Source organism: Cyclopterus lumpus, chromosome 5, assembly GCF_009769545.1.
Source record: "Cyclopterus lumpus isolate fCycLum1 chromosome 5, fCycLum1.pri, whole genome shotgun sequence".
Taxonomy (NCBI): domain Eukaryota; kingdom Metazoa; phylum Chordata; class Actinopteri; order Perciformes; family Cyclopteridae; genus Cyclopterus; species Cyclopterus lumpus.
The window spans coordinates 19,141,405-19,156,369 of NC_046970.1; the positions used below are offsets into that span (position 1 = coordinate 19,141,405).

Consider the following 14,965-nt stretch of genomic DNA (forward strand, 5'->3'; position numbering starts at 1 on the left):
CTGTATCCCGTGAGATAACTTGTCTTGTGTCAAAAGGTGTGTTTGGAGTTGCAGCGGTGCACCACTTTTCCATCTATCCAGTCAATACTCTCTCTCTCTCTCTCTCTCTCTCTCTCTAAGTCTCTCTCGTCTTCCATCCCTTTGTCTCCCTCTGCGTCATCTAAGAGGACGTTTTTTATTCTGTCTGGATTACTTGTCCTAGTTGGCGCCGGGCGTGCTGGTAGAGGGAGAGAATGTATTTCCTCTGGTGGAGCCTTGATTTAAAGCACTCGGGTCAACCAGATTCTGGGTCATTGTCTCCCCTGTCGTAATGAACCAGGGCAGAGGTAGACAGCAGCCTGCATGTCGACTAAAGCAAGATGTTAGGGTGCTACAGGATGCCATAACTGGCCAGCTGCATTCAGAACTAAGCCAAGAAGCACTAACACTTTTTAGGTCGCTTTAGTGTTTGTGCCCAAAAGTAATTCAATATTCCACGGTGATACACATGAATAAGCTCAACTCAGCTGATAAGTACTCAAACTACATCTGCTTATAACCACATAAGCTGTTTACTGGAAGCTTGTGAATACTAAGACCGCAATCTTGCAGTAAATCTAAATTTATCTTCGGGGGACTGATCCTGCAGGGCCTACTGACCAACATGTGAGTGACCAACATATTAATCACTACTACACAACCCTGGCCCTACAGTCATGCAAAGTCCACATTATAATTCCTGTTAACCTAATTTGTGCACATACTTCGCCCTGCCTGACACAGCCAGGTCAGCGCCGACCAGTGCCAATAGTCCTGCCATTGTACCGCCATTAATCCAGCATTTAGCCAAGATGGACAAAAGACCTCAGAACTCCCCTGAATGGAAAAGGTGTGAGACACGGGGGTCAATAAAGTCCACAGAAAAAATCCTACCTCCAGAAACAAAGTCATATTCTCACATTTTAGGGGCAGTAAACTAACCCGAACCCTCTAATTAGAGGCAGTTTATCCCTTATATGGCCAATAACAATACTACTTCATTATTTCAAGAATCTGCTATGACACTAGAACAAACACGATCTGCTTCTTGGTTAACGTCACTAGATTCTTTGCTTGTGTCAGCATATTTCTATATGAAGGAAAAAAAAGTATATCTTCTCATGTTTCTCCTTTTTGTTTTGGTTGTTTTAAGAGAGCGGAGGAAACAGAACACAGATAAATGATGCTAAATATATTCCATAACAATTAAAATAGGCCTGAAGCAGCCAAGGCTCTTGATTTTCATCATGTTCCTTAATGCATCTGAATGTTAAACAGCCCTGTTTAGGACATATGCAGGTGTCACCAATCATTACTTAGGCGGACGGACATCCAATACAGCTAAAGGACACCTTCACTTAAAGGCAGTGTCCAGGATTTAAGGTGTTACTATTAGCAGAAATGAAATATAATATTTAGAACTATGTTTTAATTAGTGTATAATCACCAGAAACTTAGAATCTTTGTGTTTTGCTTTGCTTAGATTGAACTCATTATCTTTTATTAGGAGTGGGTCCTCTTTGTGGATTTGCCACGTCACGTTTTTTTTTTATGTTACCCGACCAAGGCCAACGTAGTTCTCCGACACGCTTGAGAAACTATGGTAACGTGAAGCGCAGTACGCAAAAACGTGGCAACACCAGCCACTCCTGTTGCTCCTGGAGTAGTGCTAGAAGAAATAGAAAGAAAATATGCAAAAGTATTAATTGTACAAAAATAATGAACATCTACATGGACAAACAATCTTAAACGGAAACCTGCTCCGTGTCAAATGTTGAGATGTGCTGAGAAACGCTATAAATCTGCTACAACGTTGTTCTGTGAAGTGTGAATAAAAACGAAGCTGTACAATGAGGAAGAATAAAAACTACAACAAAAACACTCTGTATGCTGTCTGTAGGTTCTTGTGCTTTCATATTGGATTCAGAGGATTCATTTTTCACTTCCAATTCTCACTCATGATTCATATTCGACCCACAAGTGTCCAACAGTCCAAGATGGAAATTGTGTGAAGAAGGGCAGATGGAAATAACAAACACACATATTGTACTAAAAAGTACACGAACAGGCTATTAGTTTGACAACGTATGACAACCGGTGACCAAAGCTGCAACAATCAATGCCTAATGTGGCACTTTTTCTTTCTTTTTTCAAAGCCACCATTTTGCATGTGGGAAGACAAATTCCTAATTTGTTTGTACATTGTCAAATAAAGTCTCTTACAGACAAAAAGACTGTACAAAACGGGTTAAAATCAGCACGTTTTTTCTTTGTTTAATAGATATAAGTAATCATTACTCAACTGAATAGTCATTTTAACACTAGATCTTTTATCGGAAGATCTTCAGAGCGGAGACACAAAACTATGTCAACTGACAGACAGAAACATGTTCCATCCCTGCACAAGCCCACAGCGTCAGCAGCAGGTCAGAGGGAGACCGAAGCCTCATCTTACCAAGCAGATGGTGCGTAAACTGAAGAATTTAGAGCACTCTTATATCCCTTTTCCACCAAGAGTGTGTGTAAGTGTATAAATTAAAGTTTTTTTAAACACAGGAAAACACACCAAAAATAGGCGTTTGGCTCCTTTCTCATTGCTTGTAGACCATGCAGTTGTACTGGCCTTTCTGGGGGGTTTTCCCTGGTGTTAAACGTCACAGACAGGTTTAGTAAACAGCAAAAAAGTTACAGTGGTTATTTCTGTTTTAATTTCCGTTACTAGTCCAGCCTCTCACTCCAAGCTTAATCCAAGCTCACACTAGAGTTGGTGATTGTGGGAACAGTGGGAAGACGAACACAAGGACTGTTGCATTTTGTTTCAAACAACATGTTTTTTCCGATCATCGTCAAGATAAATATCGCTGTTGTATGTTAATGAATCATAATAGTAAAAAAATGTTTATACATTGACTGCAATGCACAATGTGTGATGTCTCCAACACTGGAGCTGGAGCCGATTAATACCTGTGACTACTGCAATGTCCTTCCTCCAGGGAATGAATGTAAATTGTAACTTTTCCCAATGAAGAACAAAGACAGATGTTGGTGGGTTGTTGTTGTCCAGTGGGAAAGAGGTTTTGATTATTTTGTAGAAGCTTTTAAAAACAATTCAACTTATTCTGAAGCAGTGCTTGTATTTTATCATGCAATGTGCCAAAAGGAGATTTACCTAAAATAGACAAGAGGTCAGAATCAGTTCTATAAACTCAAAGGATTAAACCTCATCACAAAGAGGAGAAAGGAAGGACCCAAGATGACCAAATGCATAATAGCCATCCCTATTACCATTTCTAGAGGCTATGATGTCAAGTGCTGTGACGTGGTTGGTCAATCTTTGCCTCCTTACCACTTGCACCGTAAGTGTTTTATTGCCATGTTTGCTTTGTGTAGAAACAGGAGCTGCAGCACGACCTAGTGAGATTACCAGCAATCTCCTTCCACAGCATTGATGAGAGCAAAAGCAGCGACATTCCCAGGCAAAGCACGCACAACGTTCCCGTGCATGTTGGTGTGATGGAGATAGCAAGCGACCCAATGAAAGAGATTAAAGGATTCCCTGAGGATTTTTTTGTTGTAATTTTTGTAATCTTCTATCTATATCATACAAGACTATATAAAACAGAAAATACACAACTGGAAACTGGCATCAGAGAATGGTTGGTGGTCTCTACAATGAATCGACCCAATATCAAAATAGGTTCAGATTTCTGCCAAGTCACTTAATTAACTTAAGCTCAAGCTCACTTTACTACTCATTACAGCTCATGCATGAATATTTGTCCATCTTAAATCGTGCATTAGTTGCATCCATGAATGCAAGCTTGTTGTCTTCCACATCATTGCCTTTGCACGTGCATTACTACGCTTCTTCAACCACAGCAATAGCATAAAGCCTGAGGCAGGAATGTGCATCATGTCACCCATGTGCAGACGGGTGTTCATGCTACAAACAAAACGAACAGCCATAAAACACATTGCTTCACAGCAGCACTATCGCTGGTCGAAAACTTCACAACATCTTTCAACATCATGCTTGTCTGACAAGCCGCATACCACCATCTTGCACACGTTATTGCATAATCTATTCAACACATTAAGACAAGACAGAGAGTTTTTCCATGTACAGTAGAAGACCTACGTGTGAACTCCTGAACTTTCCCAGATAATTTACCAAAAATGTTGCAGGTTTCCTGTGTGTAAGTAGCGTACGTCTCCTCATCTAGACTCAGTCATCTACACTCCTGTCTTAAAGTCCATTAGGCTAACTTTGAAGGATTATAATTCTCCTCCTCTCACCAGCACTCTGCAGAAAAGATTCATGCCCTGCCATGTCCAACAAATTGCATATTTTTCTTACTCTGCTTTGTTGTTGTGCAAGTCTGAAGTCTGAAGTCTCTGTGTTCTTGTTTTTTTCACCTCCCCACCAGTTCTCTGTTACATCAACGTGCAGGTTTACAGCTTTCAAAAAGAGATCCTGATCCTCCGGTCACGGTTCCCATCCTTTCCTGACAGGACACAATACTGATCCCTTTACTGCAAACACATTTTTAATTGGACAAATGTCTGAACTGGTTGTTTTTTTTGCATCGATGGTTTTACAAAAAGCATCAACAGATTATCAGCCCATGTTCAGGGCCTGCTGTCCTGTCCCGGTCCTGGGTGGGGTTATTCGTCCATCTGCTCCACACTGAGCAATTCATGTTTATTTTAGACAAATGTGTCTGTTTATTTATAAAAGGGCTTGACCAATACACGCCCTGTCCGTCCCCGTCCCCCCCACCCCCCTTCTAAAGTCATCCGGTTCACTCTATCTGATGTGAATTCAGGAAAATCCTCTGTTTCTTTTCTAAATTGTTCCGCCTACTCTTTTTCCCCACTTTAGTCTTTTCTCTGGCTCTCCCTGTCTGGAGCTCCATCCCACTCTTGAGTCATTTTGCTGCCTAATGATGGTTTGAGTCCCTGGCTCAGACCTAGCCAGAGTAAACAAGGCTTAGACTCAGCCAGCCTGCAGTAAGTGTCACTTCTAATCCACTACTAAACCAAGATGGGTGCGCAGTGAGCCTGCACCGTCCCAGTAACTGCATGTCTGACCAGAGCAAGAGCTATACATGCTGATTTCTCATTTTACTACACTGCAGAACAAAGATCTGTCTGTAGAGTTTCAGATGAGCCAAGGCAGACAAAACGAGTGAGGTTAGAGTTGATCCCTCGATACATTGATAACTTATGTTGGATGAAAAACTATCTCTACAGGTTTGTGAATGTCTGATTTAATGCAGTTATAACTCTAACACTGCCGGTTTGAATCTGGGACAGTTCAACTTAATATATACACTTGTTTCCATTCATGGAGGGAATAATAATCATGCAGAGACTAGAGTTGTCTGTTACGTCAACGTGGTCCTGTTCAATTGCATACCGCAATAATATGTTAATATTAATAGGTTAATGAGGAAGCAGAATACAATCCGTAATAAAGATCACGTGGTTCAGCGGAAAGCGTAGAGTCGTCATTCAATCAGAGGATCGGGGGTTTGATCCCCGGCTCCGCTCGTCCATGTATCCTTGGGCAAGGCACTTAAGCCCTAATTTGCTCCACCGGGCTGTGCCTTCAATGCGTGAATAGTTATGAATGGTTAGTTAGAGTCCTGATGGGCAGCTGGCACCTTGCATGGTAGCCCCTGTCATCAGTGTGTGAATGGGTGAACGATGACAAGTAGTGTTAAAGCGCTTTGATTGGTTGGAAGACTAGAAAACCCTATACAAGGACAAGTCTATTTATTATATATGATGAAGGCATTATTACTTATAGCACTGCCCTCTTTGCAAGAAAACGCTTGACTGAGCACAAAATAACATGCAGACCCATCTTGATGCCACACAATATTATCTTCCAAGTAGGGCAGTGGAAATAATCTCCTGTATTTTCCTTTCCTGCGCTCCCTTCAGTGATTCTCACATCGCGCCACTAACCCGTACACAATTTTCCAAGAATAATTCAAATGTACCACAGATTGGAACCAAAGTAAATAAGTGTGAAACCAGACTGGCAGGATTAGAGGGAAACAATTGCAACTCAAGTCTGGATTCAAACAAACCCAGTGTGAAGACAGATTCCTTTTTATATGACATTTCCAAATGATATCCAGTGTTTGGTGTGTGGTTGTGTGCGTATTTGAAGTAAATAATACAAACAACTATGGCTAGGTGATATAGCCAAAATTGTCTCTCATGATTAGGCCTTTTCATTTTCAGAGCATCATTTTTGATAATTCAACAAATAAAAAGTCTATTTGAAAAAATACAAGAGTACATATAAATATGTACTCTTGTTTGAACCAAATACTTGGCAAATGAAAAAGTTTGTTTTAATTCAATAAAGTACTTTTGTGCAAGATAATGATTATCTGATCAATTTGAGTTAATATGTGCTTGTTATGATTTCTTCACAATATGATTCCATTGAAAAACAATAGGATAGATTATCATATTTAATTATTTCCTAGCCCTAACAACAACATAAAAGTAAAATGAATCATATTTGTTCTCAGTCACTATTAAGATCCAGATTGTTGTTTATTTGTTATTCTACCAGGTGGTGATTTTAATGTTTTTTCATTCCAATTTGGATTTGCATCAATACAGTTTAACTTATAACTTAAAGTTAAATATGCCAGAAATGTAGTAGTTCATAAAAAAAATAGCAAAAATAGTCCACAAAGACAAATTTCACAACATTAACAAAAGATCACAAAATGTCAAATGTAGAGCCACATCAAAAAAATCATGACAAGACATCTTGCCGACAAAACAAAGAAGACAGAAACACATAACTTCCTCAGTGGAGGTAATTAGATAGCTGGACTGAAACCCAGCAGAGACGTTGACCCACAGCTCTCAAAAACGGACCATGTCATTGTTTTAAGAGCGTGTGCAACAAAAGGCACCAGCGTATGTGCCAGATCTGAACTACCTGCTCCTTCTTTAAATGAACGTTGCAACTGGTGCTGATCGGTTTAGACGCCAGCATCATGTCTAGACTATAATACACTTTAAACGGGTATGTTTCTTTGGAGGATTCCTAAAAGTAAGCTTTCAGACAAACTTGTGCTCATTCATCACTATTTAAACAGATCCAGCTGTTCACCCTTCAAAAGGAATCCTGCACTCCAGAAATCAGAGCTGAAGGAGCATCGGTCCTCGCTAGTTTATAAAACCTTAAAACCTTAATGGGAAAAACATTAGCGGTTAACAGAGCGTGGTATTTGTGTGTGTGTGTGTCAAGGGTTTTCAAGCACAGTGAGCCATCATCAAAAAAGGGTAGAAAAATAATAAAATGGCACACACTGCCTAAAGAGAAGAAACAACACCAGGGGCACAAACCAGGAACACGCGATGCTCAGCTGCCGGTACTACCAGGCACAACCAAGCACCAGAGTGAGCAGTCAATTCTGGACCAACAGAGATGGAAGACAGGGCAAACCAGACATTAAAAGGCCCCATCTCAAACAGCAGAGGGAGAATTCATGAAAACAGCCTTCAAAAAGCATACAAACAAACACACACACACACACAGGGCCCATTTCAACAACACTGTCAGTGTTGGCTGAATTTTGCCTTTGAAGTTCAACAGCTGTGTTCGTCTTTTCTAAGAGGCATTTTGCTCATCGGGACAGCAGGCATCTTTATGAATAGTGACTATTTTTCCAGGCTATAGACTGTATGAAATACTGTTGGAAAGCACTGCTTTTCCCAAGAAGAGAGGCCATTTCATGCTTTCTATATAAGATAGCTTTGATAAGACACTGTCATGTACATATGAGTAACCATGCGCAACTTTTAAACTATACCAGAGAGGCTTGCTTGTGTGCGTTCCACAACAATGTGAGGAAAAAACCTTCACAATCCCCCCTCAGTCAAACGCCTTCCTGAACACAGAGTGCAGGCCACAAACTCTATGAGCTCACTTCCTGTTCACAACACTTCACTGACTCTGATTGGTCGGCCTGCTTCTAAAGACACAGTCTGCATGAGATGTTTTGGCTTTGACACAGAAACATGCAATGAGCTACAAATACAGCTCAGGGCCAGAACAAGGATGTGAAAACAGACTCAAAAAGGACATTTAATATGCATGAAAGCCTACAAAGACATGTGTTTCACTTTTGCTTTAACTACAATAACACACAGTGCTTCCCGAGTGAACCAGTTGGCTTCAGAAAGAAAACTTTAAATAAATTAAGAAAAACAGCCTTGTTTTAGGCTTTTTGACATTGCATTTTTAAAATAATATAAAAGGTTTGTTTTTTTCGCAAGGATTGTATGAGCCTTGTATGTGGCAGAGCAAAATGCATTAATTCAGCCTGATTGGAGGAACTGGAGTGAGTTATGGTGTGAAAGTTCATGTGCAATGAGGGTTGTTTATTGCTGAGTTAAGAGATTTGATTGGGGCAAATAACATTTATTGTCAATATTGATCATTTAGCATATACAATGACGGAAAATTGTGAAAAATACATATTAACAATACTCCAGCACCCCAAGTTTTGCCCGTCAAACATCCCAAAACCTAAAGATATTCAAAAGATAAAAAAAACTGGAAATAATTAATATGTCATTTTTGCATCAATAATAACTCATTTTTACATTTTATCTAAGTAATAAATACGAATGTGCTTTAAAAATCATTAAATGTGGACAGTGAGCGTCTGAAAATGAAGAGCCACAAAAACAAATGGTCACACAAACGCTCGATGGAGACGACAGACATGATGCGTGAGCTCTTCTCTACAAAACAATGAGGTTTGTGGTTTCATCCTCTCAGTGAGTGGTCACACAGGGGGGGTACAGATACCCCAGCATGCATCAGCAGGGGATCCACCATTATGTCCCCTGATCACTTAACAGCCAAGCAACACAATCTGAAGAATACTAGTGTATTTCACAGGCCCACTGGTTTTAGTTTGGTATCCTTTTGTTTTGCTCTATAAAAAGCGAATAAGAGGACTGTAGTGTAAGAATGCCGCACAATTTACAACTCACAACCCGGTCAGTACAAACAAGCCAAACCTGCACATCCAAATCAACATCCAGGGACAAATTCAAAACGTGTTTACAAAGTGGACAAGAGACAAAGTGGTAGACTTTAAAGGCCTTTAAGTAGCCTTGATAGCCGCCGCGAGATTTGCCTGTGTCAGTATTAAGACCATGGATTAGCAGACAGCGCCTGCTTGGTAGCTGTAATCAGAACGCTGATCTAGTATAATCGCTTTTCGATGGTAATCAAGCACACTGGTTTCAGGCCCGACTCAAAGACAACGTAGGCAGCAGGAGGTAAAGGAACAGATTTCCAATCCAAACAAGAAAATTCCGATGAGGACTGAAAAAAAAATTGGGAATTTTATTGTATTTAAGCAAAAATGTCATTAAACAACAGTGGTTGTGTGTCTGTGTTGACTTGCTTTGATATCAGTCACAGACGGCGCCCGGATCCACCCCCAGAGTCATATTTAAGGATAAAGTGAAGCCGGTGTCTTTCAGTGCGCCTCCTGGGCCGCTGTTCTCTTTCAATATTTTATGAGCAACAGCCAAATCACCGTGTCGGAATAATTAAACATCAGTTAGGGTACAAAACTACAGAGAATATATTATGGAGGCAGCTCATCAGTGGAGAGGAAGAACTGAAGGAGAGCAGTAGGGCTCCTCGGAGATCAGAGACAGCTCACTCAGACACTCAGAATCTAATTTTGCTATTACACCATACAGCCTAATGATTTATTGTCTGAAACACCAGAGAACTGTTGGCTGTAATGTGGAGGAGGACATTGCTAATGTGGCAATGTGTGAGTGTGCATTAGGTCCAAATAATAATGGTATAATGGCATTGAAATATGTGTTGTTCTTTGTTACATATTTTGCATTGTAGGAAAGGTACACATACAAAAGTATCATTCATAACATTTAAAACCTAAACTAGGTGATAGCTGGCTACATAAGCAAATCTGGCTGGTGTCACAACACACAAATAGCAGAGGCAGAGGAATTAGTGTGCAGACTCTTCTTGATTGTCTGTCTCTTACTGGTGTTCTTCCCCTCTGAAATAGGTCAATTGCCTCCCTTTCAAAAGTTCTTTTGCTTGCTTTTTTTTTCCTTTTCTTCTTTACACAAAAAGGACCTTTCTCATTTCTTGATTTTGTACCCCCCTGTCTCCTCAATACTCAATCCTCAGGACTGTGATGCAGATCAATCACAGTGCTTCATCTTGAAGGACGTCCCAATTCCTAAAATGCATCTCGAGGAGCAAAGAGGTTTTGCCAGAGGAGCTATTGAGCGAGGAAAGACCAATTAATCTTTTGCTTTTTCTGGCACCTGTGACTAATAAAAGGGCTGTGACACACAGCTGGACTAATCTCAATTGCAGGACTCTACAAATATAACTGTTCCTTTTGTATTCATATATTCTAGTTATTTAAAAGGATCAAACTATCTGCCCTCTAACATGTGTAGTGCCTCATAAGGCATGTGTTCCTTGAAGTGATTTCACCTTGATATTTCTTATGTTTTAAATGTAGGTTAGACCCCAATTCAACTGCTATAATCATGACATGATGTTTATAAATGCAAACGGCTGCTGAAGTCAAATTATTATAACAATAAGAACATTCTCTTGCATTTAGCACTAATTTGTATTTCATGTTGTCATCTAGATAGACAGGACTGTGTTTGTGTATTTATCACTTAACCGTGTCCCTCTTTATCTGTATGGCACTATTCATAATAACATTTGCTTCACAAAATAAAATATATAAAGGCTATATAATGTGTGTTACATAAAAATGCCTAACGTATGTACATTCTTGTCATATGATGCCATGCTGTGAAGTGAATTAAAAGTAAATAAGTTGTCATGAATAGGTTATGCTCATCTGACAGATCATAGAATACAGCACCGTATAACAAAACAATGGACATCTGATGCAGCTGTGTGCCACACGTCACATTTTGATTGATGTCCCTTTAAAACGACGGTGCCGAGGTGAGGATATCTAATTTGTTAAATGCCTCAACTCCTCTCTCCTGGAGAGGAGGCGAGGAAAGGAATCAAGGATGCAAAAACTGGGAAATGAGAAGGGCCCATTGTGACATAAACCTACACTTTGCCTCTGTGCACTGTGCCCTGCAGCTCCAACTCACAATGAGCACAACTCTTACTGTTGCCGATCATGTGTAGAGAACACAAGGTTTAGCTAATCAAACGTTATAGTCCAGATGCATGTTTGTGATGCACACCTGCACACGGTCATTCTCCGGCACAGATAAGTGCAGGAAGTGTGTCTGCATGTTGGCAGATTGGACCGTCTCCCCCCTCCAAGAGCCCAAACATGAGCTGACAGCCGGTGCAGATGTTGAGAGGAACAGCAGGAGAAAGTGCTCAGGACGTCTCCACACATCAAACATTTAAAAGGCCAACACAGCCAGGCAGGAATACGGACCATCCTTAACAAAGTGCACATCTGGCACACAGTGATAATGTTTCCAGTGTCTATTGTGTGAACATAAGGCAGTGACAGCGAGAGACAGACCTTGTAAATGGCACAGTGCTGCTGTCATCGTGGTACTAAAGGATCTCATAGATGTGTAACGTGGACTAGTCTGTATTATAGAGCAGATTTGATTGGTTGTCAGAAAATAAAACAACCAACATGTTAATTAGTAGTTAATTATCTTCATCAATTATTATGTGAGTTCCTGCTCATCTCTCTTTTAAAACAATCATAACCTGAACCTTGATGGTTTGGATTGATGGTCGGACAAAAACATTTGAGACAACTTGGACTGGAAAATGTGATCAGTTTTCAGAGTTTTCTATCATTTTATAGACCAAACTTCCCATCATCTCAAACGTGAGGATTTTGTTTTGATCTCTTCGTCATCATACATATAAATGTACGTCTTTTATCAATAAAAGAATCGCAAACATATGCTGGTTCTAGCCTCTCTCGTGTGTGTGTGTGTGTGTGTGTGTGTGTGTGTGTGTGTGTGTGTGTGTGTGTGTGTGTGTGTGTGTGTGTGTGTGGATTTTCTTAATTTCTCGGTTCATATCACTGTAATTTAAATATGTTGGAGTTGTGTACGGCTGGTTGGACAAAATAAGCAAATGTTCACTATTTTCTGATGTTTTGTAGAGCAAATGATTAAGCAGTGGCTACAATAACCCATCAGACAATTAATTGAGAATGAAAATAAAAGCTTTTTTTTTTTTTTGCTCCTTAACTTGCACATATTTCCCAAATCAAAAAGTTGAACCACGAGCTCGAGCCTCGAGCTGCAGAGTGACATGTCGAGGAGCAGCCCCGTTATAAAGTTAAGCCTGCAGCCTCCGGCGGGTTCAAGCTGTGTCCGAGGGGCCAAAGGGTCTGCTGCAGACAGGAAAATTAGCCATGTGAAACATTGCAGCGGTGAGAAGGCGACAGCCGAGGAGGACGTTCCGCAAAAAAAAAAAAAAAAAACGAATTCACAAGCAGCGGAAACGACGGTTCTCGCCGGTTTAACGGCACGTTGTCTGGGCGGTTTAGTGACCCTCGAGAGGCGGTAAAGTGAGCTAGTTAGCTAAAACTGCTCCAAGAAGAGATTCCTCCTCCTGCCTGCCGCTTCCTCCTCCGCGGAGGGAGGGAAAGAAAGCCCTTCTTATTCTTATTCTTCTTCTTCCCCCCTCGTTTAGTTTCCACCAGTCAACGGCTCAACCCCCCCCCCCCCCCCCCAGAAAAAACACTGACAAGTACATTTGTGCACTCACCTCACTCCGAGTCGTTCACATGGAGGCGAGAGGAAACCGGAGGAGATATCCTGAAGGTTTAAACTTGTCCCGTTAGTAGAGACAGAGCGGGGCTGAGGAGAGCAGCTCAGTGTGTGTGTGTGTGTGTGTGTGTGGGTGAGTGCATGTGAGCGCGTGTGTGTGTGTATGTGCGTCTCTCTCTCTCTCCTCTACACCGAGTTACTCCTGGAGGGCGGGGCCGAGAGGGAGGAGGAGACTGAAGAGCACCGTGGAAGGCAGGGGTGCACAAATTGGGGTGCCCGAGACCACCGAGCCCGCCCACCCCCCTCCCACCTAAGAGATCAACACGCTGCAACTTTAAAAGTTAAAAAAATAGTTATTGCAAATAGTATGAGGTTTGTGCATCATAAAGTTATTGAAGTCTGCTATACAAAAGTGGTGTTGGAAAATTAGCTAAGTTACACGTTTCTTTATAGTTTTTCTTCTGTCCTGTTCTGTTTATCATTTTCTTTATGTCCCCTGTGGAAATGTTTATTGTTCTGTCATCTGGACTATTTGAAGCCCGTTTAGATGTTTATTGTATTTCAAGCATGTTTCTGTATTTAGTTGGGTTTTTTTAATTTATCGCCAGATTTGAATTATTTTGCACGTCGTTTTCTTACATTGCAGTTTCTTACAAGGACACTGCGTTCCATATCTCACTAATGTTCTTTTTACTTATATTACATACTGCAGCAGAGTATGTACTGCTGCATGCAGTATGCATTGAGTTGGGATGTACTGCTTCCAACCAACTTTGAACCTTAAACTTTGACCCTCTTGGTCATATATACGCCAGGCAGAGGATTGTGGGTCAGAATAGCCAGCAAAGCATGCTGGCTTGTATACTGCAGGACATCCTGGTATTTTTGGCATACTGCATTTGACATATATGTAATGGGACATAATAAATCTTTTTCTGGCATACTCTAAGGGAGTTTGACTGCCATTTAAGTTGCTCACACAGTTCCAAGAACAATTTGAAGAAAATCCTAAAACTATACATTAAACATCATGTCCAAAAACACAAGATGTCTATACATGTTGATTATTTACTTTCATCAAAAGTTTAGGACACCAAGATAATTCTCTTTATTCTCAGCATTGTTGGTAAATATGTCATGTGGTTCGTCATTCAGTAACTCAAACTCTGGTTTTGCAGCTATCAAAATAAGATTACTGAGTATTTGTGATAAACAAATAAAACATATTTTATTTTACAGACTTTATAATGAAGGTATTATTTAGCAGTCTTTTTGACTTGTCTTACTGCTCATGAGGTGTCAGAAATACACTGAAGCAGATAATAAAATCTCTCTGGAGAGACAGTAGACTTTGGAAGAGAGTGTCTCTCAGTTTTCTCTCCCAATCTTTGGGATTTCATCTTTTTCTTTTTGTATCCCTGCCTACTTGCATCTCCTTTTCTTTCTAGGTTTCTCTGCTTCTTGTCTGATACTCCCATGTCTCCTGTCTTTCTGTGGTCATACCTCGAGCAATCAACCACCCACCACATGAGGTGTCATTATCATAATTCTAGTTCAGAGATCTGCACAAGACAGTGCTGCTCTTTTATAGAAAGCTCCTGAAATGCACAAGCAACAATTCATATTTTTGCATGTGCATGTGCATTTTCTTTATTTATATATGTGGCAAATGAAACATTTGAGATGAAATGACTCTTTGAGATTTAATGTTTTCGTCTATGGAAGAGTATTGACAAATCCGATTTAAATGTTTAATCTGTCTGATGATCATGCAATATGAAAAGTGAATTGCAAGATGGCATACTTTTCAGGCTGTGCTAAAAAGTCTAGCGTGCAACAAAGAACAATACATACAATCTGAATTATTTATATATAAAGAACACAGATGGGTCACAGATGTAAGACAAAGGATGCAATACAATTTGGTACAAGCTGCAAATGCAAACGATTCAGAGGACAGAGGCCAATGCAGTTTTGAAAGAAGCAAAATCCCGACCAGCTCAAGATGCCCCCCATAGGACGCTCACCAGTAGAAGGTCTTCAGGAGCCCCAGAGAGACTATGAATATCATAAACTGTCGGAAGTGGTAACGGTGTGGCCTCATTATTTATCATTCAATGACTCAATTGATATTATTGAGTAATGAAAA

The 14,965-nt window shown here is 40.4% G+C and overlaps 1 protein-coding gene across 2 annotated transcripts in view; it reads right to left on the minus strand.

Annotated features, from left to right (window-relative positions):
* ppp1r16b (protein phosphatase 1, regulatory subunit 16B) overlaps positions 1 to 13,009 on the minus strand; it is a 76,445-nt gene extending 63,436 nt beyond the window's left edge. The window contains exon 1 of one of the 2 annotated variants that reach the window (XM_034532707.1): positions 12,815 to 13,009. The gene's annotated coding sequence lies outside the window, so the exon portion shown is untranslated. The remainder of the gene's footprint in view (positions 1 to 12,814) is intronic. The other variant, XM_034532708.1, reaches the window with a different exon arrangement.
* Positions 13,010 to 14,965: the final 1,956 nt, after the last annotated feature.